This window comes from Ursus maritimus, unplaced genomic scaffold (genome assembly GCF_017311325.1).
Source record: "Ursus maritimus isolate PB19 unplaced genomic scaffold, ASM1731132v1 scaffold_12, whole genome shotgun sequence".
NCBI lineage: Eukaryota > Metazoa > Chordata > Mammalia > Carnivora > Ursidae > Ursus > Ursus maritimus.
Genome location: NW_024423564.1, coordinates 39,977,000 through 40,003,603, shown reverse-complemented (window position 1 = coordinate 40,003,603; position 26,604 = coordinate 39,977,000). Strand labels below are relative to the sequence as shown.

Genomic DNA, 26,604 nt, shown 5'->3' with positions numbered 1-26,604 from the left:
TTTTTTTAAGATTTTATTTATTTATTTGACAGAGAGAGAGACAGCCAGTGAGAGAGGGAATACAAGCAGGGGGAGTGGGAGAGGAAGAACAGGCTCCCAGCAAAGGAGCCTGATGCGGGGCTGGATCCCAGAATGCCGGGATCACGCCCTGAGCTGAAGGCAGACGCTTAACGACTGAGCCACCCAGGCGCCCCAAGAATTTCAGAATTCTGAAGTTTAGTGATTTGGTAGATTTCAAACTATGTATGTTGCTGTTAATGGAAATTAAAAAAAAGAATGGAAATTTTCTTTTTTTAAACTTAAATTCAATTAACATATAATGTATTATTTGTTTCAGGGGTACACATCTGTGATTCATCAGTCTTATACCCAGTGCTCATTACAACATATACCCTCCCCAGTGTCCATCACCCAGTTACCTCATCCCTCTACCCCTCTCCCCTCCAGCAACTCTGTTTGTTTCCTATGATTAAGAGTCTCTTATGGTTTGTCTCCCTCTCTGCTTTTGTCTTGTTTCATTTTTAAGAATGGAAATTTTCTTAGTGGAAAGAATGACTAAGGGCATTTTTTGGTCAAGGCATTGTTTACTACCATTTGCTCAATATCCATTACTCTAAGACCTCTTACAAAGATATTGAAACCCACAACTATATGGTCAATTAATCTTCAACAAAGCAGAAAAAAGTATCCAATGGAAAAAAGATAGCCTCTTCAACAAATGGTGTTGGGAAAACTGGACAACAACATGTGAAGGAATGAAACTGGACCACTTTCTTATACCATATACAAAAATAAATTCAAAATGGGTTAAAGATCTGACTGTGAGACCTGAAGCCATAAAAATCCTAGAGGAGAACACAGGCAGTAACCTGTTTGACATCAGCTGTAGCAACTTCTTTCTAGATATGTCTCCTGAGGCAAGGGGGAAAAAAGCAAAAATAAACTATTGGGACTTCATCAAAATAAAAAGCTTTTGTACAGTGAAGGAAACAACAAAACTAAAAGGCAGTTTATGGAATGAGAGAAGATACTTGCAAATGACATATCAGATAAAGGGTTAGTATCCAGAATCTATAAAGAACTTATAAAACTCAACACCCAAAAATGAATAATCCAATTAAAAAATGGGCAGAATACACGAGCAGACATTTTCCAAAGAGGACATACAGATGAAAAGATGCTCAACATCACTGATCATCAGGGAAATACGAATCAAAACTGTAATGAGGTATCACCTCATACATGCCAAAATGGTTAAAATGAACAACACAAGAAATGGGTGTTGGCGAGGATGTGGAGAAAGGGGAACCCTCTTGTACTGTTGATGAGTGTGCAAACTGATGCGGTCACTTGTGGAAAACAGTATGACGTTTCCTCAAAAAGTTAAAAATACGGACACCAAGTTGGCTTAGTTGGTTAAGCATTTGCCTTTGGCTCAGGTCGTGATCCCAGGGTCCTGGGATTGAGTGCTGCATTGGGCTCCCTGCTCAGTGGGGAGCCTGCTTCTCCCTTTGCCTCTGCTGTTCTCTCTGCTTGTGTGCTCTCTGTCAAACAAATAAATAAAAAATCTTAAAAAAAAAAGTTAAAAATAGAACTACCCTACGATCCAGCAATCACACTACTGGTTATTTACTCAAAAGAATACAAAAATACTATTTCAAAGGGATACATGCACCCCGATGTTTTTAACAGCATTATCTACAATAGGCAGATTATGGAAATAGCCCAAGTGTCCATTGATTGATGAATGGATAAAGAAAATGTGGTGTATATATACAATGGAATATTACTCAGCCATAAAAAGCATGAAATCTTAACCACTTGCTACAACATGGATGGAGCTAGAAAGCATTATGTTGAGTGAAATAAGTCAGCCAGAGAAAGGCAAATTTACCACATGACTTTACAAAAGTCAAAGGGGGAAAAAAGAGAGAGGCAAACTGAAAAACAGACTCTTAACTGTAGAGAACAAACTGATGGTTACCAGAGAGGAGGTGGATGGGGGATGGGTGAAATAGGTGATGGGGATTAAGGAGTGCACTTGTGATGAGCACCGGGTGATGTATGGACATGTTGAATCACTATATTGCACACTTGAAACTAATATACACTGTATGTTAACTAAATGGAAATTAAAAAAGTTAGAGGGAAAGCCCATGGGTGAGTGTGAGTGGGTGGGGAGGAGGAGGAACAGAGGGAGGAGAAGAGGGAGAGGGATAAGCAGACTCCACACTGAGTGGCTGAGTGCAGAGCCCTAAGTGGGGCTTGATCCCATCACCCTGAGATCCTGAACTGAGCGAAATCAAGAGTCTGATGTTTAACCTTAACTGACTAAGCCACCCAGGTGCCCCCTAACTGGAATTTAAATAACAAAAATATTATTGAATAATGCATTAAAAATTCTTTAGAGTATTCTATTTGTCGGTGGTTAATTGTATTACCAAAAATCATAAAGTAGTTATCCTTGGGAAATTATGGACCAAAATCCTGGGTACTACCTGTTAATTCTAAAATGTCTGTATGAGTTCAATCATTTTTTTCAAGATTTTATTTATTTGGGAGAGAGAGGGCATGAGAGAGAGAGATCACGAGCAGAGGGGAGGGATAGAGGGAGAAGCAGACTCCCTGCCGGGCAGGGGGCCTGATGTAGAACTCAAACCCAGGAGTCTGGGATCATGACCTGAGCTAAAGGCAGACGCTTAACCTACTGAGCCACTCAGGTGCTCCTCGATCATTTTTTAAAAAATATTTGATTTATTTATTAGAGAGAGTGTGTGAGAGCACAAGCAGAGGGAGGAGCAGAGGGAGAGGGAGAGGGACAAGCAGATTCCCTGCTGAGCACAGAGCCTGAGACAGGGGCTTGATTCCAGGACCCTGAGATCATGACCTGAGCGTCAGATGTTTAACCAACTGAGGCACCCAGCTGCCCCATGTTCAATCATTTTAACAGTGGACGTTGCCTTAGTCAGTAGTTTATACCTAATGTTTCTGATAGCAATCTTTTAATAAAGAGAACAAGTAATGAAGGTTTTTTTCTTTAAAATTTCAAATTTCCATGTACTGAATATGCTTGAAATAAAGTACCTCTGTCAAGAATTTTTTTTTATTTTTAAATTTCTGGATCAATAATTATTAGGTTTCTTAATGTTTGAAATAAAAATATTAGTGCCTGGACTAAATATCAGAGGATATTAAATCTAAGCACTTCTGTGGGCTGTAGATGTTGACCTTTTCCAAAATCCTGTCCCTTCTTCAAATAGGTTCTTGCTTTGATATAAGGAAAAGTTTTAATAAATATGGAAATGATCACTCTCAACATCAGTATCATGCTTTGTTAAGCTTATGATTCTAACTGCTATCCAATGCATCACAACTGTAAGGTTAAGAAGAGTGACTTGTTTAAATATTTTTGCATCTTACAAAATGAGTAAGAATATGAAAATCTCACTTAAGAAATGGGCAAAGGGCATATCAAAGGAGACAGAAAAGAAAAAAATAAAAATGGCCAATAAATATATGGAAAAATTTTAGCCTTACTAGTAACAAAATGCAAACCAGCACAATAATGAGATACCATTTTAATCTATCTCAGTAGCAAAGGGTATGACCAAGTGGGCATTTTCATCCATTGCTGTTGGGAGTGTAAATTTGTAATCTTCTCTGCAATTTGATAGTATGTGTGAAAGGCTTTAGAAATGCTTTTAGTTTGGACTAGGGAATCCCACTTCTAGGAAATTCTTCTAAGAAGATAATAGGACAAATGCAGAACAGTATACCTTTAAGCATATTTATTGCAGCCTTGTTTTTGAAGTGGGATTGGGTGGGTAACCTGCTTTTGCCTGGTTTCTGTGTGGAGGGGCAGCCACTTCTGGAATCCTTCTAGCCCCTCTTCCACTGCACACTCCACCCCATGGGAAAAGGAGCAACTTGCTTGGTTGTACTCAGGGTCCTGCTGCATCCATCCTGGCACTTCAGATCACTCTGCCTGCAGAGCGTGTGCCCTCATTGGCTTCCTGCCTAGTGCAGCTTTTATGGGGAAAGCCTCCCCACATTGGGGAAGTTTTCCACCTCTACCTGTGCCTGTCTAGGAAACTCTTGAACTCCAGATGCCGTGTTAGGAATCTCATTGGGCTGCACACCTGATTCATGTCCTCCACAGTATGTTCCAAACTATCATTCTAACCCTCTAGTTCCCAAACTGGCTGAGGTGTCCTGAAATACCACAGTGAATTCACAGGGGGTGTTGTGGGACATTTAAAAATTTCCAGGGAAACATAGTTATACTCCATGACTGCTAGACATCATGCAAATGATGAGCTAGATGTAGGCCACGGTGTCAACATCATAACAATACATTCCTTTTGGTACTGTTGTATCTTTGCAAAGCTGGGTTTTTGGTGGTGTCTGTGATAAAAAGCAAGTACTACATGAAAGTTACTGTGGAACAGGGAGTGAGGGTGGTGGTGCCCAATTTGATTCCAAGATTGCAGAAGTGGTACAGTGCCCAGCAGGTGCAGAGATCTCATTATTAAGTAAATGTGGTTATTTAAGGATGAAATAAAATATTTTAAAAATATATGGGTATTATTATTATTCAAAAGTAATTAAGTTGTTAGGGCATGCCTACTTACAAAGTTGTTTGGATCTGACTGCCTAGGAAATGAAACTATTAAGTATTTTTTTTGGTCTAGTGGCACTGTGAAAAAAATTAACAAGACACTAAGGATGCTGTGAGCCAGGAAAGGTTGGGAGCTGCTGTTTTAACCTCATTTGCTAGTGCTGATAAAAGAAAAAAGTCAGGAAAGAAAGCTAGTTTTGGGAAAAGGTGAATGGATTCAATTGTGGAGATGCTGAGTGTGAGGGCCTAGTGGGCCACTCAAGGAAAGGTATAGAGCTGGGATCCAGGCAGGAGGTTTAGAGCAGAGCTAATTCCATCCATGAATAGTCATGTGCAGGCTCTCTTTCTGATTGCTTTGGATATTGTATAAACTTAAGAACTGCAAAAGAAGAAGGTAGGGTTGTTGAAAGGGAAGGAACCTAAAAACCAAAACTTGAAACTGACCTGCAAAACAAATGTTCTTGGTTTAATGTTTTTGCAAATGTTAAATGGATGCATTTGAATTTCCTTCTTACATCATGTTTTATTGAAAAGGTTCTATGGGAGAGCCATGAGGTTTACTTTAGTAGAGAAAGAGAAAGTGAACTCTTGACCTCTTAGCCAGATAGGGGGGCTTGTGCAGATAAGGGGTTTGCTTAATTATTTTATTTCCTGTGTAGCACATCACTAGCTGAGCCCAGAAAGTCCAGATCATAGAGGGCCATAACTGTATAGAGAAGACACCGTTATACACACTTAAGGCTTCACAAGATTAGCATCAAGAAGTAGGAGGATATGATGTTAGGAAAGTAAAGACCTCCCTCCCTCCCTCATACACATACCTTTTTTGACCAAGGAGATTGTGGAAAGAAATACAAAGAGAAGGTAGTGATTTGTGTCTTGTAATTTTCCCCTATGGCTTGGAAAGAAGCTGTGTTACAAAAATGAGAATAATAGTAAGAACAAAGAGGAGAGATATTGCCAAGTTGGGGGCCGTGGAAAGCTCACTTTTGTCCTGTTCACCTGTACCAACTTGGGGGTATGACCACAACAACTTGGCTATGCACCACAGACAGAAGGAGATCCTATGGCTTTGTTTTCCTGTGCTGCTTCCAATTCCCATGTTTTGTAGATGATGCGACAAGAGCCAGTAGGGCTTCCAAGGTACCATCTGTCCACCCTGCCCTGACAAGGGAGTAGCCTGGATGAGGGACAGAGTAGTCACTCCACAGTCTGTAGCCAACATAGTAGGGGTGAGGCTGAGTCATGCAGAGGCGTTACTTGGTTCTGACCAAGCAAGATGCCCCCAATGAATAAGGGTTGTTGTCCTGAGATCAGTAGTAACTTCCTGATGCATGCCAATGACCCCCAGGAGGCTCGGAGACTCTTCTCTTGGGGTCGTGAAGACCCATCATATCCCTTCTCAGATATCCAGATGTCATCTTAGGGAGAGAGGCAGGGGAAGGAGGCAGCTGTCAAGGGCCAGCATTGACTACATAATTTTCTGGGCCTAGTGCAAAATAAAAATACAAGCCCCTTGTTCAAAAATTAAGAATTTAATACTGCAACAGCAGAGCATTAACCCAGGTGTGGGGTCCTTCTAAGAGCAGGACCATGTGCAACTGCACATATCTCAGACCTATGAAATTGGCCCTGCTGAAAGCCTCAACATATTTTTCCCCTAGAGATTCTCAACACTGCCCAAAGGGATTGTTGAAATTATCAGATCGGATTAAATTTAAACTGCATTGGACATAGAGTTAATTCTTTCCCCATTAACCAGTGAATGGGAACCTGGGAGACATGCCAGATTAGTTTATGGACAATCGAGGTTTTACTGAGTTGGGTTAAGTTATATTTGTGGCCCTTCTGTAAAGACATCATTTTCTCCTTTTTATAGGATAAAAGTTGCTATTTAGAGAGGTTAAGGGATTGCTCAAGGTCACCCAGGTAGTTAGTAGTGAAATTGAGGTTTAAACCCGGGTATGACTCCAAAAGTTGGGCATGTTTCCACTCTTCTGATGTCAAAGCTAAATCTGAGAAATTGAACTTTAAAGTGGGCTTTCTTTCAAAATGTACTTATTTTTGTAACTGTATGAAGAGTATGCCTTATCACCAATAGGAATGTTACTGTCCCCTAGAGAGCATTTTGGAAAATTGAGGGGTATTTTGGTTGTCTGAGGGGATGATGATGGGAAAAGGTTAGGGATATTAGAAAGTTGCAATTTGTAGGACAGTCCTACACAAGGAAGATTTGTTTGATGTTTTACGTATCTTTTGTTTGCCTCACCTGTGCTTGGGTAGGTGAAAACTTGTTTATAATTATAAGTCTAGAACCTAATAACATTTTACATAAACTTATATCTTTTGCATGGTTTAAAAATAGGCTGAATTTTCTATAAATAAAACAACTATAAATGGAAGGAAGAGTATACTTGATTTGTTTCAAACTTTACCAAGAGTCGTTGCCCATTTTGGAAAACCCCATTGCCCAATGGCTATGCTGCTTTTGGCATTTGCATCATCAATACAGCACACCTTAATCAATTTGTTAGTAGATGTCAGCTTCCCTTAGATTCCCCATGTAGATGCATTGACTGCTTCATTATTTTTCTGGTATGGCTGTATGTGAGCATATTGGCATATACATTATTTTATTATAAATTCTATTTTTTTCTTTGTGTTATAGTCAGGGCATTTTTTTTTGTTTTGTTTAAAAAGTTGTATGTATAAGTAGGTTATAATTTTATATGGATTTCATTTTAGGACTGTATAAGGACACTGAAAAATATTTGCTATAGAAAGGGGTGAGTCTAGCAGTTTGAGAACCACTGAGGTGGGAGACGTGAGTATTTGGAATCAGTAAAGAGCAGAGTTATTTTTGCAAGAAAACCTTAGAGTTATTGACTTTCTCTGAAGGGCTTATTGGCTATGAGGGCAATATTACTGAGCCTGATGTGAAAGAGTTATTAAATCTTTTAAGAGACTATATTCTGTGTGTTAGGCACAGAATCAAGATATCTGACCTAATTTACCCAAGGAGTAGGGCTTTTCAGGTGACCTCCTTTTTTTTTTTTAAAGTTAATTTTTGTCCTCTTGGCTGGACAAAGTTTTCCTTTTCATTTGAGGGAATGACCTTGGCAGGAAAAGAAGAAAAAAACTCTTTTGATTCAGGTTTATTTTTTTCCTCTTGGGAAAAATATCCGTTTGAAGGTAAAATAACTATGTGAGACATTTACATTGCAACTTAAAACGCTCCCTGTTACTAATTGTTATGAGAAGCCTGGCATCAGGGGGTCTTCAGGAAAAATGTCCCAATCTACTGAGTTTCTTGCACGACCATGTTCCTTATGTAACTCCAGGACTCTGCCTTTTTGTAGGAGGGATGTCTTCCCAACTATTATTAACAATATTATATGCCACTTAATCATATAAAATTGTTAATGAAAAGGTAAAAAACTATACTTTGAGTCCGAGGGAGTAAGTTCTTTGTTCTAGACACTCAGGGTGATGCCATGTAGGACGTCTATGATGATAATTAGGGAAAATTTTCCTCTCCTTCTTTTGGACCCTCTTTCTTCTGGAATCCTGCCCCCTCTTGCACTGCCTTCCTGCATGGGACAGTGCTTGTCCAGGGACTTGCGTTCGTCTGCTCCATCTCTGGTCTGGGTGATTGTTATTTGGAATGGAGAGAAGTTGGGTCAGAAAAGTGCCTCTGGATCTTCTTGGCAGGTATCTATCCAAGTGTAAGTCACTTAGTGTAATGATTCAGCGCCCAGTCTCTGGAACCAGTCAGCCAGGATTTCAGTTCTGGCTCTACGGTCAATAGTTGTCCGACTTAAATTCTCTGTCTCAGTTTCCTCATCTATAAAACAGGAATTATAATAATACCTAATCTGCAGGGTTGTTGTGATGATTAAATGTATTAATGTGTATAAATGGGAAGCAGGGAGGAAGAAAACCCACTCTACCACACTTACACATTTAAACGGAACAGTGTTCCTGGTTGGTGTTTTATTGCAGATTGGTGAACCTAAATGACTTCTTTGATCTTTTGGATGGTGGGTCTAGGGGAACAGCTGGATAAATGCGAAGTGGAAGGAGTCATCAGCTTGGGCTTTAGATTCAGGAGTGTCACTCTTCTGTTCAAAAGCCACTGAAGTGTCCCCATTTCATTAAGAGTAAAAACCAAAAACTTCACGATGCCTACAGGGTCTTGCCTCATCTGGACTCTTGTGACATCTCTGACCTTGTCATCAACTGCTTACTCTGCACTCCATCCAGCCAGACTGGCCTTCTTGCTCTACCTCTGACATGCCAGGTGTACCCCTACCTTAGGGCCTTTGCTCTAGTGAGCCCTGTGTCCAGAATGCTTTTCCCTTTGACATCAGCATGGCTCACTCCTGCACCTCTTTCAAGTCTTTACTCAAATCTCGCCTTCTCAATGGGGCCTGCCCTGATCACCCTATTTAATACTGAAACCTGCCTCTCACCTCTACCTGTGCACTTCCATTCCCTTTACTGAGCTCTACTTTTTCCTCATAATGCCATTGATCTTCTAATAAACCATGTAATTTACTTAGGTATTATATTTATCGTTTCTGATCTTTATCTACTAGAATAGCTACTTAAAAGGACAGGATATTGCTTTTTCACTCACATCCTTAGAGTCTTGAGTTCTTGGCACATAGGAGGTATGTACTCAATAAATATTTATGGAATGAATGTATGATTCACCCACTGAGGCTGAGGACATTGCTGATCTAATCACACCAGGGTTTTCCTAGCAAGAAAGAAGGGAGAATAGCTATTGAATGGGCAGTTAACAATATCTGATGTGGATTCAAAAATGCCCAGCTGCACATTGGGGAAAATTGGATTATGGACTAATTGAAGAGTATTTGAGTCTTTCTCCAAATTTGGTATGCAGATTAAACAGGAGCTACATTTTATTTCCTGAACTTGTTTTATTTTTAACAAGAAGAAAAGTAGTGTATTTTTATGGGTTGTATGAAGGAGTGGTAGCATTGAAATGGTTTTAGTCTTGCAGAGATGCCATATTACTAGGGATGGAGTGATATAGGAAATAATGTGTACAGACCCATGGTTCCTGGCACCAAGGAAACACTTAGGAAATATCTGAATTTTGCCTAGGGCTAGTCTTACCTTTAGAAGTAATCAGAGGGATATATAATAAAAGTGCATTCATATCAGAGAATCTCACTGTTGAAAAGGATTGGACTAATGTATATCCTCTTCAGGGCTCTTCACAGATGAGTAGAAAATGAATCAAGCAAAAAATCAGCACAAGTGAGCTAAAATCTGCCTTCTTTTAAATTTTACTCTTTGGCATTCCAGAACAAATCTATTCACTTTTATACCTGAGATCCTCTCAACTATTTGAAGACAGCAATTGTGTTTTCTTTTCCACAGGGTAAACATCCTCAGTTTCTTATCTAGCTTAGTTTTGCGGATCTTCACCATCCTGGCCACCCTGTTTCTGATGAAATGCAACTTTACAATGTAGTTTTACTTTATTTTGTTATTATTATTTTTTGAGAGAGCGAGCAAGGGGGAGGGGCAGAGGGAAAAGAAGAAAATTTTTTTAAAGATTTTTATTCATTAAAAAAATTTTTTTTATTATGTTATGTTATTCACCATACAGTACATCATTAGTTTTTGATGTAGTGTTCCATGATTCATCGTTTGCGTATAACACCCAGTGCTCCATGCAATATGTGCCCTCCTTAATACCCATCACTGGCCTATCCCAATCCTCCAACCCCTTCCCCTCCCCTCTGAAACCCTCAGTTTGTTTCCCAGAGTCCATAGTCTCTTTTATTTATCAGAGAGACAGAGAGAGACAGAGAGAGAGAGAGAGGGAGAGGGAGAGAACTAATACAAGCAGGGGGAGTGGCAGGCAGAGGGAGAAGCAGACTCCCTGCTGAGCAGAGAGCCGGATGTGGGACTTGATCCCAGGACCCTGGGATCATGACCTGAGCCAAAGGCAGATGCTTAACTGAGTGAGGCATCCAGGTGCCCCTACAATGTAGTAAAAGCCAGTGGCTGGGGCACCTGGGTGGCTCAGTCGTTTAGTGTCTGCCTTTGGCTCAGGTCATGAGCCGGATGTGGGACTTGATCCCAGGACCCTGGGATCATGACCTGAGCCAAAGGCAGATGCTTAACTGAGTGAGGCATCCAGGTGCCCCTACAATGTAGTAAAAGTCAGTGGCTGGGGCACCTGGGTGGCTCAGTCATTTAGTGTCTGCCTTTGGCTCAGGTCATGATCCCAGGGTCCAGGGATCAAGCCCTGCATGGGGATCCCTGCTCAGTGGGAAGCCTGCTTTTCCCTCTCCTGGTCCCCCTGCTGGTGTTCCCGCTTTTGCTGTGTCTCTCTCTGTTTAGTAAATAAATAAAATCTTAAAAAAAAAAAAAAAAAAGTCAATGGCCAGGGGCACCTGGGTGGCTCCGTCCGTTACGCATCTGCCTTTGGCTCAGATCATGATCCCAGTGTCCTGGGATTGAGCCCCACATGGGGGGGGGGGCGGTCTCTGCTCAGCAGGGAGTCCGCTTCTCTAGCTCCCCCTGCTTATGCTCACTTGCTCTCTCTCTCTATCAAATAAATAAATAAAATCTTGAAAAAGTCCGTGGCCAAAATGAATTCATAGTGCTCCTAATCAAGTCTGATAAAATGAAGTGCAAAAAGATAACTTACGAAAATGAATAAATACATAAACAAACATATTAGGTAAGTAATTAAGGGGAGGGGAGATATTGATTAACAACTAAAAGGTCAGAGGTAGGTCTTCCTCTAGGTAGAGCTGGAGATCCAGGTGTTCATCTATCATTTGAGCTCTGTATTCATTGTTAGCTCTTTTTTTCTTTGTGTTTTCTTCCCTACCTGGAAGAGTCTCCACATATTTCTTCTTAGAAGCTCCATGCTTACATCTTACCAAATTAGCAACTCCTCTCAGTGGTAAGGATAGAATTCTGGAGAAAAAACAACACTTACAGGAAGAGAAAGACACATTGCCAATCTTCCAGAATGTAAATTCTGTCGTTAAGTAAACGATTTATGACTTGCTAAGTTGGCTTTTAGTGACGCCTCTTTTGAATGCATTCACAATGCTGCTTTACTTTGTATCTTCCAGAATTCTTCCTGAAATTGATGTCAGACTCATGATTTGAAAGTTGTAGAACTATTCTTTTCAAATTTGGGAAATTAATATCTCAGTTTCCTATCTTTTATCTTTTGATCCTTTTCTAGTTCACACTGATTTTTCAGAGTTACAATATTTCAACATTTATTGACTACCACACAGTAGTACTTTCTTCATTCCTATTTATAAGTTCTTGGCTTCTGAGACAGGAATTCATTTAGTTTAAAAACTTGAATTCCTTTAAATCAACCAGTTAAATCGTACTTCTTATAATCTGCCCACCTGCCTTTACTTTCTAGTTCTGCATTAAAGAGCTTTTTAGTTTGGTTCCTCGGTTTTAAGAAACAGAGTCAGTCAGGTTAACTCCAGATTATGGAGAAGCTTACATGTAGCAGAGGAAGAAAAGGAGATCATAAGAACAGGGAAGTGGATTTCGTGGAAGCTTTTGTCTGTGGGCAGGTCCTAAGCAGCAGCATTTCTAGGGTCTTCTATTAACCATCACATCAATTTTTGACTCTGTAAATTGAGACTGTGACTTCCTGACTTGCTCTGTTTTTCTTGGTGTGTCTTTTTGTTTGTTTGTTTTTTTAACAGCTTTATTGAAGTATGACTTCTTCTCTGCCTCCCCCTACCCTTGTCCCCATGTGTTCTCTGTCACTGTAGATTCGTTTGTGTTTCGTAGACTTTTATATAAATGGAATCATAGTATGCCCTTTTTTTTATGACTGACTACTATCACTCAGGATACTTGTTTTGGAGATTCATCCATATTATTTTGTGTATCAGTAGTTCATTCTTTTTTATTGCTGAGTGGCATTCCACTGCATGGTTGTTTTACATTTTGTTTATTCACCTGTTGATGTACATGTGGGTTTCAGATTTTGGCCATGACTAATAACGGTTTTATGAACACTTTGTATATATGAACACAGGCTTTTATTTCTCTTGGATAAATAGGTAGGAATGGAATGGCTGGATCATGTGGTAGGTATACATTTAACTTTTCAGGAAATTGCCAAACTGTTGCCAGAGTTGTATAATTTCACATTCTCACCAGCAGTATATAAGAGTTCCAGTTACTTTACATTCTCTCCATCTCTTGCTGTGGTCAGTCTTTTGATTTTTCGTTGTTCTAGCATAGTGGCATTTCATTGTCATTTAATTTGCATTTCTTTAATGACTAATGATGTTGAACATACCATGTCCTTATTTGCCATTAATATATCTTCTTTGGTGAAGTGCTTATTAAAATCTTTTGTCCATATTTTCTTAGATTATTTCCTTATTATTAAGTTTCAAGAATTCTTTATATATCCTAGTTACAAGACCTTTATCAGACATGTGATTTGCAAAGATTTTCTCTCAGTTTTCTTTTTGATCTGTGAGTTACTTGAAGAATGTTACTTAGTTTTCAAATATTTGGGGGTTTTCCAGTTATCTTTTATTAATTTATAATTTATTTCCTTTGTGATCAGAGAACGTACTTTGTATGACTTGAATACTTTTACATTTACTGTGGCTTGTTTTAAGACCCAGAATACGGACCATATCTCAAAACCTTGCACTTGAAGTATTTTCTGCTATTGGGTGGGGTGTTCTATAAATGTCAATTAGGACACATTGGCTGACAGTTGTTTTAGTTTCTTAGGGCTACCTTTAACAAACTGCCACAAAGTAAGTGGCTTAAACCAACAGAATTGTATTCCTTTAGAGTTCTGGGGGCTAGAAGTCAGAAATGATGTTAGCAGGGCTGTGTTCCCTTTGAAGACTCCTGGGGGAGGATCTTTCCTTGCCTCTTTTTAGCTTCTGGTGGCTGTTGGCAGTGCTCGGTGTTTCTTGCTTCGAAGTTGAATCACTGCAGTCTCTGCTGTCATTATCACATGGTGTTCTCCCTGTTTGTGTCCAAATTTCCCTGCTCTTACAAGGACACCAATCATTGGATTAAGATCCATCAGTCCCCACCCCCCAAATCCAGTCCAACCTTATCTTAACTTGTTTACATCTGTAAAGACCTTATTTCCAAATAAGATCACATTCACAGGTACCATGGGTTATGGCCTGAACATATCTTTTTGGTGGATACAATTCAACCACAACGATAATGTTAAGTCTTCCATAATGTTATTGATTTTTCTGTCTACTTTCTTTATCAATTATTGAGAGAGGGATATTGGAATCTTTGACTATATTTGTGGATTTGTTTATTTCTCCTTGCAGGTCTATTGGTTTTGTTTCATGAATTGTGTTACCTTGTTAGGTGCCCAAGCTTTTATGATTGTTATATCCTTTGAGAGACTGAACCATTTATCATTATGAAATGACACTCTTTGTCCCTGGTAGTATTTTTTGTTCTGAATTCTACTTCATTTGATGTTAATACAGCCAGTGATACTTTCTTCTGATTAGTGTTAACATTGTGTATTTTGTCTCATCCTTTTACTTTTAACTTATCTATGTCTTTATGTTCAAAGTGAGTTTCTAGTAGGCAGCATATAATTGGGTCTTATGTTTTTAATTTAATCTTCAAGTTTACTTATTTTTTTCTTTTGGAATGTATAATCTGCTATTAATCTCATCCAGTGTATTTTTCTTCTCAGACATTGTAGTTTTCATCTCTAGAGTTTAATTTGCATCTTCAAAAAAATATATCTTCCATATCTTTAAGTTTTCAACATATGGTATATAGTTATAAGAACTTTTAAAATGTATTTGTCTACTAATTTTATTATATGTGTCAATTCTATATCAGTTTTGATTATTTTTTCTCCTTTTCATGGCTATATTTTCTTTTTTTTTTTTTTTAAAGATTTTATTTATTTATTTGACAGAGATAGAGACAGCCAGCGAGAGAGGGAACACAAGCAGGGGGAGTGGGAGAGGAAGAAGCAGGCTCATAGTGGAAGAGCCTGATGTGGGGCTCGATCCCATAACGCCGGGATCACGCCCTGAGCCGCAGGCAGACGCTTAACCGCTGTGCCACCCAAGCGCCCCTCATGGCTATATTTTCTTACTTTATTTTGCATACCAGGTAATTATTGATTGGATGCCAAACATTGAGTTTTTTTTTTTTAAGTTTTTATTTATTTTTTTGACAAGGAGAGACAGCCAGCAAGAGAGGGAACACAAGCAGGGGGAGTGGGAGAGGAAGAAGCAGGCTCCCAGAGGAGGAGCCTGATGCGGGGCTCGATCCCAGAACACCGGGATCACGCCCTGAGCCGAAGGCAGATACTTAACAACTGAGCCACCCAGGCGCCCCCCCCAAACATTGAGTTTTAACTTCTTGGATGTGAGATATTTTTGATTCCTGTAAATATTCTTTTTTTTTTTTTTAAGAGATTTTATTTATTTATTTGACAGAGAGAGAGAGCATAAGGAGGGGGAGTGGCAGACAGAGGGAGAGGGAGAAGCAGACTCCCTGCTGAGCAGGGAGCCCGATGCGGGGCTCAATCCCAGGACCCTGGGATCATGACCTGAGCCAAAGGCAGACACTTAACCGACTGAGCCACCCAGGCGCCCCTCCTGTAAATATTCTTGAACTTTGTTCTGTTTTTCTGTTTGTTCTGCAGTTATGTTTCTTGGAAATACTTTGATCCTTGTGGGTCTTGCTTTTAATTTTTGTTAGATAGGAAGAGAGCAGAGTTCAGTCTAGGGCTACACTTTTCCCACTACTGAGGCAAGACCCTTCTGAGTGCTCTACCTGATGCCCTATGAATTATGAAGTGTTTTTTTTTTTTTTTTTTTTGCTTTTAAGTGTGGCTGGTGGAAAGAGGCACTATTCCTGGACAGGTGCAAGCACCAGGTATTGTTACTGTGATGACTAATTTTATGTGTCAACTTGGCTGGGCCTTGGTGCTCAGATGTTTGGTCAAAGATTATTATGAATGTTTCCGTGAAGTTGGATTTTAAATGAGATTAACATTTCAATTAGTAGACTTTCAGTAAAGCAAATTATCCTCCATAATGTGGATGAGCCTCACCTAGTCAGTTGAAGGCCTTGATAAAACAAAGACTGACTTCTGGAACAAGGATTCTGCCAGAAGATTTCCTTGGGACTCAAACTGCAACTCTTCCCTAGTTCTCCAGCTTGCTGGCCTACCCTGAAGATTTTAGATTTACCAAGCTTCTACAGCTGCATGAGTCAATTCCTTAAAATAAATCTCTCACTTTATATATTCATGTCCTATTGGTTCTGTTTCTTTGGAGTACCCTAACAATTACCTCTTTTCTAGTGTGTCTTTTTTCAGGTTAAGTAGTTTCCTCACACACATGCTCTGATCAGTACTCAGCTAAATATTTGAGGAGAACTCTCTTTAGATGTCCAGAATTATCAGTCTGTTTAGCTCTCTTTCTCTGGTACTATCTTTTGTGAGGTCTTGCTGACTTGGCCTGCCTCTGCTCCCAGCTCTGTCTCATCACCTCATGGAGTCCTCCAGGCTTCACTTGGGTTTCCCATCCCTGAGTTTCTAGAAATGCTCTTGAGGCATGAAGCTGGAGCAGTTGTTGGGCTCACCTTGTTTCCCATCTTTTAGGGGTCAGTATCCCTCATTGCCTGATGTCCAGTATCTTGAAAACCATTGTTTAATATTATTTGTCTGGGTTTTGGTTGTTTCAGATGGGAGGGTAAATCTGGTCCTGTTACTTCATCTTGACCAGAAGTTAAAGTTTTTAGTTGTATCTTCCTGGATCTTCTTCTCTTACTGATCTGGCTTCCTTTCTTTCTGTGCTAGATGTATATTTACTCATTGCTTTGGCTTATTTGTTTCAGTTTCCTTGAAGCTATGATTTACTAATCCTTCCTCTTGTCTTTCTGTATGCATCTTTTTAGCTTCGGTTTTTGCAGATAGTTTACAGATGAGCTACTTTGGTGTTAAATGCCCTGACTGAACTACCGGACATTGTTGAACAGGTTCTGTGATGCAAAACAAGACTAACTGTGATTGCACCATCTGCAATGTCATGCTGGAGAATTTATCTCAGAAGAGCTATTAGACATGACAGGCCCTATGCAGAACAAAGCCCATTTTTATTTTATAGAAAGAAAACAGTAGACAAATAATTCAATTTACCTTTGTCACATCTTATGCCTTCCTACCATACTAGAGTGTAAGCCCCTTGTGAACAGAGACAGTGTCTCATTATCACTGCATTTTCATCATCTATTGTAATGCCTGTTACTTAATATCTATTCTCATATCTATGGAATGAATGAACGTATACTCTCTGTCCCCAAGAGGTCCCATTACTGTTTCTCCTGCCATGAACAAAGCTCAACAAAGTCCTTCTTGTTGTCCTCAGCTATTCTTATAATTATATGCCATTCTTGTTTTTCATGACTGTTTATACTATAAATTTCACCTTGGAAGATGGTTATTTTGGGACTGCTCCACCACCTAAAAGAAACTAAGGGTTAGGGCATTTAGAGGGAGATTTTTAAGAAGACTTTAGCTCTGAAGCACTTATCCAAAGTGTGCTGGACTGTGTCTTTGCAGAACTGTCAAATTGTTGTGATCCTCCTGTCCTTGTAGAGTGCTATTCTCTGCTGATTTGTAGTTTCTTTCTTTTTTTTCCCTCCAGAAATGAATGTCTGTCTTTCTTTCTCTTTCTTTCTTTCTTTCTTTCTTTCTTTCTTTCTTTCTTTCTTTCTTTCTTTCTTTCTTTCTTTCTTTCTTTCTTTCGTAGTTTCTAAGTGATAGGCTTGTGGGTTTCCATCTCCACCTAACAAATTGTGACAACAATGTGTGGGATAAACCATGGCCTAAATTTGTTCTTAGTAGACATGAATAGCTTCTGATTCTAAACCCCTCAGGCACAGCCTAAAAGAGAATTAAAATAATGCTTTGACAAGTAAGAACTGTGGGCATTACATTCAAAATAACACCAGCATTTTTCACAGAACTAGAATAAGCAATCCTAAAATTTGTATGGAACCAGAAAAGATCCTAAATAGCCTAAGTGATGTTGAAAAAGAAAAGCAAACCAGGAGGCATCACAATCCCAGACTTCAAGCAGTATTGCAAAGCTGTAATCATCAAGACAGTATGGTACTGGCACAAAAACAGAAACAAAGATCAATAGAACAGAACAGAGAATCCAGAAATGGGCCCTCAACTCTGTGGTCAACTAATCTTTGACAAAGCAGGGAAAGATAGCCAATGGAAAAAGACATTCTCTTCAACAAATGGTGTTGGGAAAATTGGACAGCGACATGCAGAAGAATGAATTGGACCACGTTTTTGTGCCATACACGAAAATAAATTCAAAATGGATGAAAGACATAAACGTAAGACAGGAAACCATCAGAATCCTAGAGGAGAACACAGGCAGCAACCTCTTTGACCTTGGCTGCAGCAACTTCTTACTAACACGTCTCTGGAGGCAAGGGAAACAAAAGCAAAAATGAACTATGGGGACCTCATCAAGATAAAAAGCTGCATAATGAAGGTAACAGTCAACAAAACTAAAAGGTAACTGACGGAATGGGAGAAGATATTTGGAACTGGAGTATCAGATAAAGGGCTAGTATCCAGAATCTTTAAAGAACTCATCAAAATCAACACCCAAAAAATAAATAATACAGTTAAGAAATGGGCAGAAGACATGAACAGACATTTCTTCAAAGAAGACACACAAATGGCTAACAGACACATCAAAAAATGTTCAACATCACTCATCATCAGGGAAATACAAATCAAAACCACAAACTACAATGAGATATCACCTCACACCTGTCAGAATGGCTAAGATTAACAACTCAGGAAACAACAGATGTTGGCAAGAATGTGGAGAAAGGGGAACCCTCTTGCACTGTTGGTGGGAATGCAAATTGGTGCAGCCACTCTGGAAAACAGTATGGAGGTTTCTCAAAAAGTTAAAAATAGAACTGCCCTATGACCTAGCAATTGCACTACTAAGGTATTTATCCAAAGGATACAAAAATGCTGATTCAAAGGGGCACCTGCACCCCAATTTTTATGGCAGCACTATCAATAATAGCCAAATTATGGAAAGAGCCCAAATGTTCATCGATTGATGAATGGATAACGATGTGTTTATATATACAATGGGATGTTACTCAGCCATCAAAAAGAATGAAATCTTGCCATATGCGACAATATGGATGGAACTACAGTATATTATGCTAAGCAAAATAAGTCAGAGAAAGACAAATATCATATGATTTCACACATATGTGGAATTTAAGAAACAAAACAGATGAACCTAGTGGAAGGGAAGGAAAAATAAAATGAGATAAAAACAGAGAGGGAGGCAGGGGCGCCTTCGTGGCTCAGTCAGTTAAGCCTCCAACTCTTGGTTTAAGCTCAGATCATAATCTCAGGGTCAGAGGTCAAGCCCTGAGTCTGGCTCCATGCTCAACATGGAACCTGCTTGGGATTCTTTCCCCCTTCCTCTCCCTCCACCTCTGCTCCTCCGTCTGCATGCACACGTGTGCACTTCTCTCTCTCTGTCTCTGTCTCTCTCAAAATAAATAGATAAATAAGATCTTAAAGAAAAACAGGGAGGCAAACCATGAGAGATTCTTTTTTTTTTTTTTTTAGAGATTTTATTTATTTATTTGACAGAGCTAGAGACAGCCAGCGAGAGAGGGAACACAAGCAAGGGGAGTGGGAGAGGAAGAAGCAGGCTCCCAGCAGAGGAGCCTGATGTGGGGCTCGATCCCAGAACGCCGGGATCACGCCCTGAGCTGAAGGCAGACGCTTAACTGCTGTGCCACCCAGGCGCCCCACCATGAGAGATTCTTAACTATAGAGAACAAACTGAGGGATACTGAGGGGGCTTGGGGTAAATGGGTGATGGGTATTAAGGAGGGCACTTGTGATGAGCAATGGGTATTATATGTAAGTGATGAATCATTAAATTCTCCTGAAACCTATACTATACTGTATGTTAACTAACTTGAATTTAAATTAAAAAAGAAAGAAACAGGGAAAAAAATGACTCTGTGGAATCCATTATTCAAATCCAGAGAGTGGGATATTTTACAAACTGATCTCATTTCCTCAAAAAGTCAATGGCATGGGGAGAAACAAAGAAAGAAAGACTGAAAAGACTTAAGGGACATAACTGCCTAATGAAATGAATAGAATCTTTTCAAATCCTGGTTTTTAATAATAAAAAAATACATTTTTAGATTTTCAGAGGAATTTGAATATAGCCTAGGTATTGGTCACTGTCAATAAATTATGGTTAATTTTTGTTATGTGAAAAAAAAAACTGGGCATTGAGTAATGTTATCCATTTAAATGTTTTCTTAGCATTCATACTCTTGACCCAAATTAACTCCTATTATTTGTAAAGCACTAAGCACGCAGTCTGGTACAGAATGAGTCTCCAGTAGATGTTAGTTATCATTGTTGTTGTCAAAGTATTTTCCTTTTTCATCTTTCTTTTCTAGGTTTGTCTGTATCGTAGTTCCTTGATACCACATTATATGCACATGAAAAGATCTGCGAAAAAACAGTTGACTTGCGCTTTTTGTTTCATGCATTGAGTTTCCATATGATGTTTTCTAGTGTGAAGGCTAGTGTCACTATTGCTATAGTTAGTATTGCAGCCCCTTCTCTTACACATTTTGTACCATCTCCATCCCAAACTATTCTTCTCTCTTTTGTTTGTCTCAACATGGTCAATCGGTTGCTGTAGCTTCCTTAGGTGCTTATAGCCCATCTCAACTGAGAATTAGAAGGTGGAAGGAAAGAAGCCATTATTTTGTAGCAGGCATACAGTCATTAGCAGTTGGCAGGTGTGAGTTTTGCTCATGGTGGTTGAATATTGTCCTGGGATTATTGGTGATTACTCTCAGCAGCAACAGCAACTTTCTGAAGTTTGCCTCTTTTGTTGCTGCAGGTGTCTGAACTCCCTGCACTTGGAGATGTCCAGACTTGACATTCTTGATTTTTGATCCCCAGCTTTCCAACAGTAGTAAAAACCTCTATTACCCTATATTATACTTTTTCTTACTCAAAAATCTAGTGTGGCTTCTGTTTTTATGACTAAATTCTTCATGACAAAGGATAGTAAAAATCCCCAGCATTTTTTTCCTTTCCTTTCCTTTCCTTTCCTTTCCTTTCCTTTCCTTTCCTTTCCTTTCCTTTCTTCTTCTCTTCTCTTTTCTTTTCTTTTCCTTTCTTTTCCTTCCTTCCTTCCTTCCTTCCTTCCTTCCTTCCTTCCTTCCTTCCTTCCTTCCGTAGGCTCCACACCCAGCATGGAGTCCAACATGGGGCTTGAACTCATGACCATGAGATCAAGACCTGAGCCGAGATCAAGAGTTGGATGCTCAATTGACTGAGCCTCCCAGGTGCTGCCCCCCCTTTTTCCTGCATTTTGAAAGCAATTTTAATAGTCCTGGATATGTTGCAGTCATTGGGATATTTACTACTTTGACAACTAGGAGGGTCTAGGTTGACAGCCCCTGGTTATGCTGGACTGTGATGAAGGACAAAGTATTTCATTTATGTTCAGGGTTACATAGGTTTGAGATATAAAGTATTCAACCTGAGCTTTGGGACCTACTCACTCAGGGATAGGTCCTTCCTCTTTCTTTCTCCACAAAATTTAATTCCAACTGTAGGGAACGTTTATTTTTTGAGAATGGTTAATCCTCACACTGTCTTTCCACATAAACAGAGATTATGGAAAATTTTTTGGCTAATACAGTATGCTGAAGGTGAGGAAAAAGCATTTCACTCTGAAAAATGGAAATATAATATAAATTAAAATAATTTAAGTTAAAAAATGGAGCTAGTCTTAAAAAAATGGAAATCTTCAGGGCAAGAAATGTAGAGGAAATGCAAAGCTAGAGTGGCAAGGGGGTACATAGTGAAGCTGAAGAACATGGGGGTGGTAGATCCAGATTAAGTCATTTTGGGCAAGGGTCTGGAGTTTTAACACTCATACAGAGTCAGGAGATGAGGTCTCAGGACTGTACAAGATAGGGAACTGGAACTGAGACCACTGCATGGAGCCAGAACTGTGCCCAACCCATTGAATGGGGACTAGACAAATGGGGCTCACCAGCCCAGGAAAGCTGGGAGTAGCATCCTGATTTATCATTCTTGTGGGTGCCAAGTTGAAAAATTAACATATACACTGATTTAAAAACTGAATTTCAGCAGAGACAAATGGGAAATTGTTTTCTAGAGATGACCAGAAATCATACATGGGACTCCCACAGAAACAACCCTGTTGAAGATAAAAGAAATGGCAAATCCCACAAGGAAAGGAATCACCCATGAGGGGAGCCAGCAGATACAACTAATAAGAGAATTAATGCTACAAGAATTGGAGTTAATAGAATTATCTAAAATAGACTTTATACTTAATATATTTAACATTTTTAAGCAGAAGAAACAAGGAACAAAGCTGATAGAAGAACAAGAGAATATGAAAAATGAGCTGGGAGATTAGAAAAAGAACTAAGTAGAACTTTTGGAAATATGACACATTGGAATGAAAACTTAATAGGTTAAATAGTAGGTTAGACATAGTTGAATATAACAGTAATTTGGAAGATAGATTTGAGAAAATCACTCAATATAGCATACAGAGAGGAAATCTGAGAGAAATTAGACTGAAAATTTCCTATATATATCTAATAAGATCAAGAAGAACAGAATAGAGAAAATGAGAAAGAGGCAAAATGTGAAAAGAAGTTGCTAATAATTTTTAGAATTGAAAAAAGAATGAATTTTCAGATTAAAGGAGACTATCAGTCTTGATCAAGATAAATAAAGACAAATTTCTATCTGGAAGCATTGTGGAGCACCTGTACATCAAGGACAGAGAAAAATCTTAAAGGCTTCCAGAGAGAAGAAACAGAGTACGTATTAAAGACAATTAGACTGAGAGTGATTTCTAATCAGCATTAATAGATTAAAGAAGGAAGTGGAATGTCATCTTTAAACTACTAGTGGAAGATAACTTAATCGATGCCAACCTAAGATTCTATATATTCAGTTGAAATGTAAACTGACAGATTGCTGGAGTACCTGTCTCAAAAACTTGATCCATAAATTAAATTAAAGCATTTTAATTTCATGGTTTCATCTGGAGATTTGTTAAGCTAAAGAGTACCAACAAGAGGTAGATGGCTTTTTAATGGCTTTTGTTTCTTATTCATTTGTAAGCCCCAGGGAATAGGATGAAAGTAAGAGGATGACAGGGAGAATTCTTTACAATAACTCAAGTTGCTGTCTTTATTGTGGACACAGAGAGGAACAGATTATATGCATGGGAAAACCAATAGACATCTTTTGTCTAGATTTGGGGTATATTTACTCTGACACTTAGTATTTGTCATTGAGAGGTAAATATTTATGTTTTTGAGCCAGTAATTAACCACGGGATGATCAGGAAATATGAGAAGGCACAACTGCCTCTCACAGTGGTGGGAAGACTCCCCAAAGCCAGGCATGAGCTGCCAAAACCTACCCTGAATGGCTGTAAAGTAGTCCCCAGTGATGATATTCTAGTTTGAATAACTCAGATTTAGGGAAATATTCTGTTGAGTGATTATCTTACAGTTTACTCAGAGCTGGGGTGGACAGAGAACTGGAGGATGTCTCCTAGAACAAGACCGATTTGGGGGGGGTGCATTTTCTCTTATTGTTTAGCTATTTGCACAACATCACTGTTCTTAATGGGGTTGGGTGGGTGGGGGCATTGTGATTATTGAAACTCCTCGTTCTGTGTCTTGGGGGGAGCCTGGGAGGAGTCATGCTTTTTCAGGAGTTGGTGGAATGGGACATTCTGGAATGGGCATTTTGTGGAAGGATAAGAGGGAACAGAGCAGGGAGGACCCCATATAAATACAACTGCTAGAGTATGATCTTAAAAAGATGGTGAGAACAAGATCAGTTCTTAATGGGGAGAGGGTGAGGTCATCCAAAAGGAGTTGGAGAGTCCCAGTCTGGGAGGTTTGTTGAAGACAAGGGAGCAAGATTAGAAACTAGGATGTGACCAATGGGACAGCACTGTGAAGAGTTTTAACTTTTATGCTTTACCTTTAGATTTTAATGGCAGTCTTATTTACCATATGGTTAAAAACATTTGTCTTCCACATTATAATTTCCTTTGGCTATAGCTAACCTGTTAATAAAGTCGAATATCAGTACAGTGGAGAATCCAGTGATAGGGCCATAAAAGGATATATGGCCTGCCCCACAGTCAGTCATCTCTGTTCTGAGACCCACTGAAAGGGGTCTAGAAGGCCTGGGATCCAGCAGTGGTCCATGCTAGGCTTAAGCAGAGTGGGGGAGCACCTGATATGTAGCAGGAGTGGTTGCTAAGTGGATGGCTTGGCTCACAGGTGGAAGAAAGTGGCTCTGAAAGGCCATTAAACTCTTAGAATGATATATATTTTTTTTATTTCAAAAAAAGTAAAAAAAAAAAAAAAAACCCACAAATACCCAACAGCTGACAACAAAAAGCGCCTTACAGTCTTACCACCTTAACATAATTTTTCTTGTATTTGCATATTATCTTCCACTTCTGGACCACTTGTGTCTGTTTTCCTAACAAGATGTAATCATATTGTTCATGCCATTTTGCCTTTTAGGTGAACCTGGGTTTGAAATTTTAGGTTTATCAGTTAGGAACAGTATAGCACTGGACAAAATATGTAACCTCTTTGAGCCTCTGTTTCCTTTTTTTAAAACGGGAGTAATAGATCACACAAAAATATTTTAACTAGGGGCTAATTGCTGGGGGAAGGAGAGTAAACAAATGCAAGCCCTGTCTCATGGGCTTACAGCCTTGTTAAAGGTAGAGACAGGAACTGACTCGTACAACTGTAAAGAGGGCTCTGGAGTAGAGGTTCGTGGTCCTCCTCGGGTAGGCATCACAGGGATTTGACCGAGTTCGTTGACCAGGGAACCTTCCCTGAGGTAGTGAAGTTTGAACTGAAATCTGGAGGACAGGAGGAATTAGACAAAGAGGTGAAGAAGAATGTACTGGTCGAGGGAACAGCATAGGTGAAGGGCCTATGTGGGAGGGAGCAGGCAGTGTCTGGGTGAGTCTGAAGCCACCGTGCTTGGACAGTAGGGAGAGTGGGTGTAAGAAGCAGACTGGCATGGTACGGTAGGGCCAGAAAGAGCAGAGCCTGGCGAGAACCTCCTGGCTATGGGAAGTGGATTGAGGGGCCAGTGTGGAGGTAGGTAGGCCAGCAGGGAGCACCTGCAGTACTCCCCAGCCAGAAGAGGAGGTGCCATGGTGGAAATGGTAGAGACGGAGAAGAGTGAATGGATTCAAGAGATATTTAGGAAGCAAAACCTCAGGAGTTGGTGGTGGATTGATTAGAGAGGATGAAGGGTAGCAGTTCAATGAAATCCTCTTGTGACAGAATCAGATGGTTCTAAAATGGCAGACATGGTTGTACAACCTAAACAATAAATAGTTTCCTTTGAAGAAGGTGGCTTTGGAAAAGAATGAATCGAACATGTATGGGCATTACGTTTTCTGATATCCTGCAAAAATAATTTTAAAAACATGTCAGTCGGGTGCCTGGGTGGCTCAGCTAGTTAAGCGTCTGCCTTCGGCTCAGGTCATGATCCCAGGGTCCTGGGATGGAGTCCCATGTCAGGCTGCCTGCCTCTCCCCCCACTTGTGCGCGCGCGCGCTCTCTCTCTAACAGATAAAATCTTAAAAACACATCAAGCCATAGCTTCAGAATATGTAAAGTACTGCTTTAAAAAGTCACATATGGATTCAAGTCAGTTATTATCAGAATTATTAAGGTTTTAGCAAATGGTAATTTATATGGGTGGAAATATGAAGTAAGACTTCTGAAAATATTTGATTTAAATAAAACCACCTTAGTTGGTGCAGGACTGGAAGGGATCACTTGTTTAGAGCCAGTCACTATGTAATGGAAAAGGTGTATTTGGGGATAGTGTTTTTGTCATAGAGGACTCACTTGATGGGAGACATAGGGATATTATGTATTTTGATTAACTTAGCAAATATTTTTGGGGGGTTTAGGTATAACTTTATTCACCTGATACAACTGCACTTGGCGTGAAGTAATTCCAACACGGACCAAGAGATTTACTGAAAAGATAAAATGTAGTGTAATTTTCTTTACAAAATGATTCACAACGTCCTTGAAAATACCAAGTTCTCCAGCTGCCCTTAAAATAGGCAATTTATGAAGACAAATATTTTACACACATTTCAGGAACATTCTGTAATGTAAGCCTCATGGCTCCAGATACCATCAGTAAGCCAATGACTCCTACATTGAAATCTCTATCCCAAATGATTCCCCTTAATTTGACACGTGGATATCCGCTTCTTGGCAAATATTTTCTCGTTCCTACTAGAAGCTGCTGCTGGACACTATGCAGATCTTGGATAAACAGTGGTGAACAACATAGCAAGGTTCCTATCCTCATGGCGTTAGTGTAGGAGAGTCTTAAGTAATCTCACACAGGAACGTATCTTTCTGAAGAGTGGCCGGTGCTTGGAAGGGAGATGGGTAGGGCAAGACAGGATAGTGCAGGAGATGGCTTCACGTTCAGTGGTACAGGAAAGGCCTTGCCAAGAAGGTAACACTCTTAGGCTGCGACCCGGAGAATGAGGAGGCAGCCTAGTGAGGAATCTGTTGGGGAAACTGAGGCAGATGGAGTAGAAGAGCCGGCACATTTGAGGGACCAAAGGAAGGTCAGTGCGACTGGAATGCTTGAGTAAGTGGATTTGTGGGCTTTTTTAAAAAAAATGCTGGTAATAAATCAAGGCAGTCAGATAGTGGGGGAAGTGATATTGGGGAGAGGAGGCAAATCCGAGGTGACTTGAGACTACATTAGGGAGCCCGGATTTATATATTAAAACTCT

General features: G+C 39.7%; 1 pseudogene; it reads right to left on the bottom strand.

The window, feature by feature from the left end:
• LOC103663119 overlaps positions 1 to 26,165 on the bottom strand; it is a 29,617-nt pseudogene extending 3,452 nt beyond the window's left edge.
• Between the last annotated feature and the right edge of the window lie 439 nt (positions 26,166 to 26,604).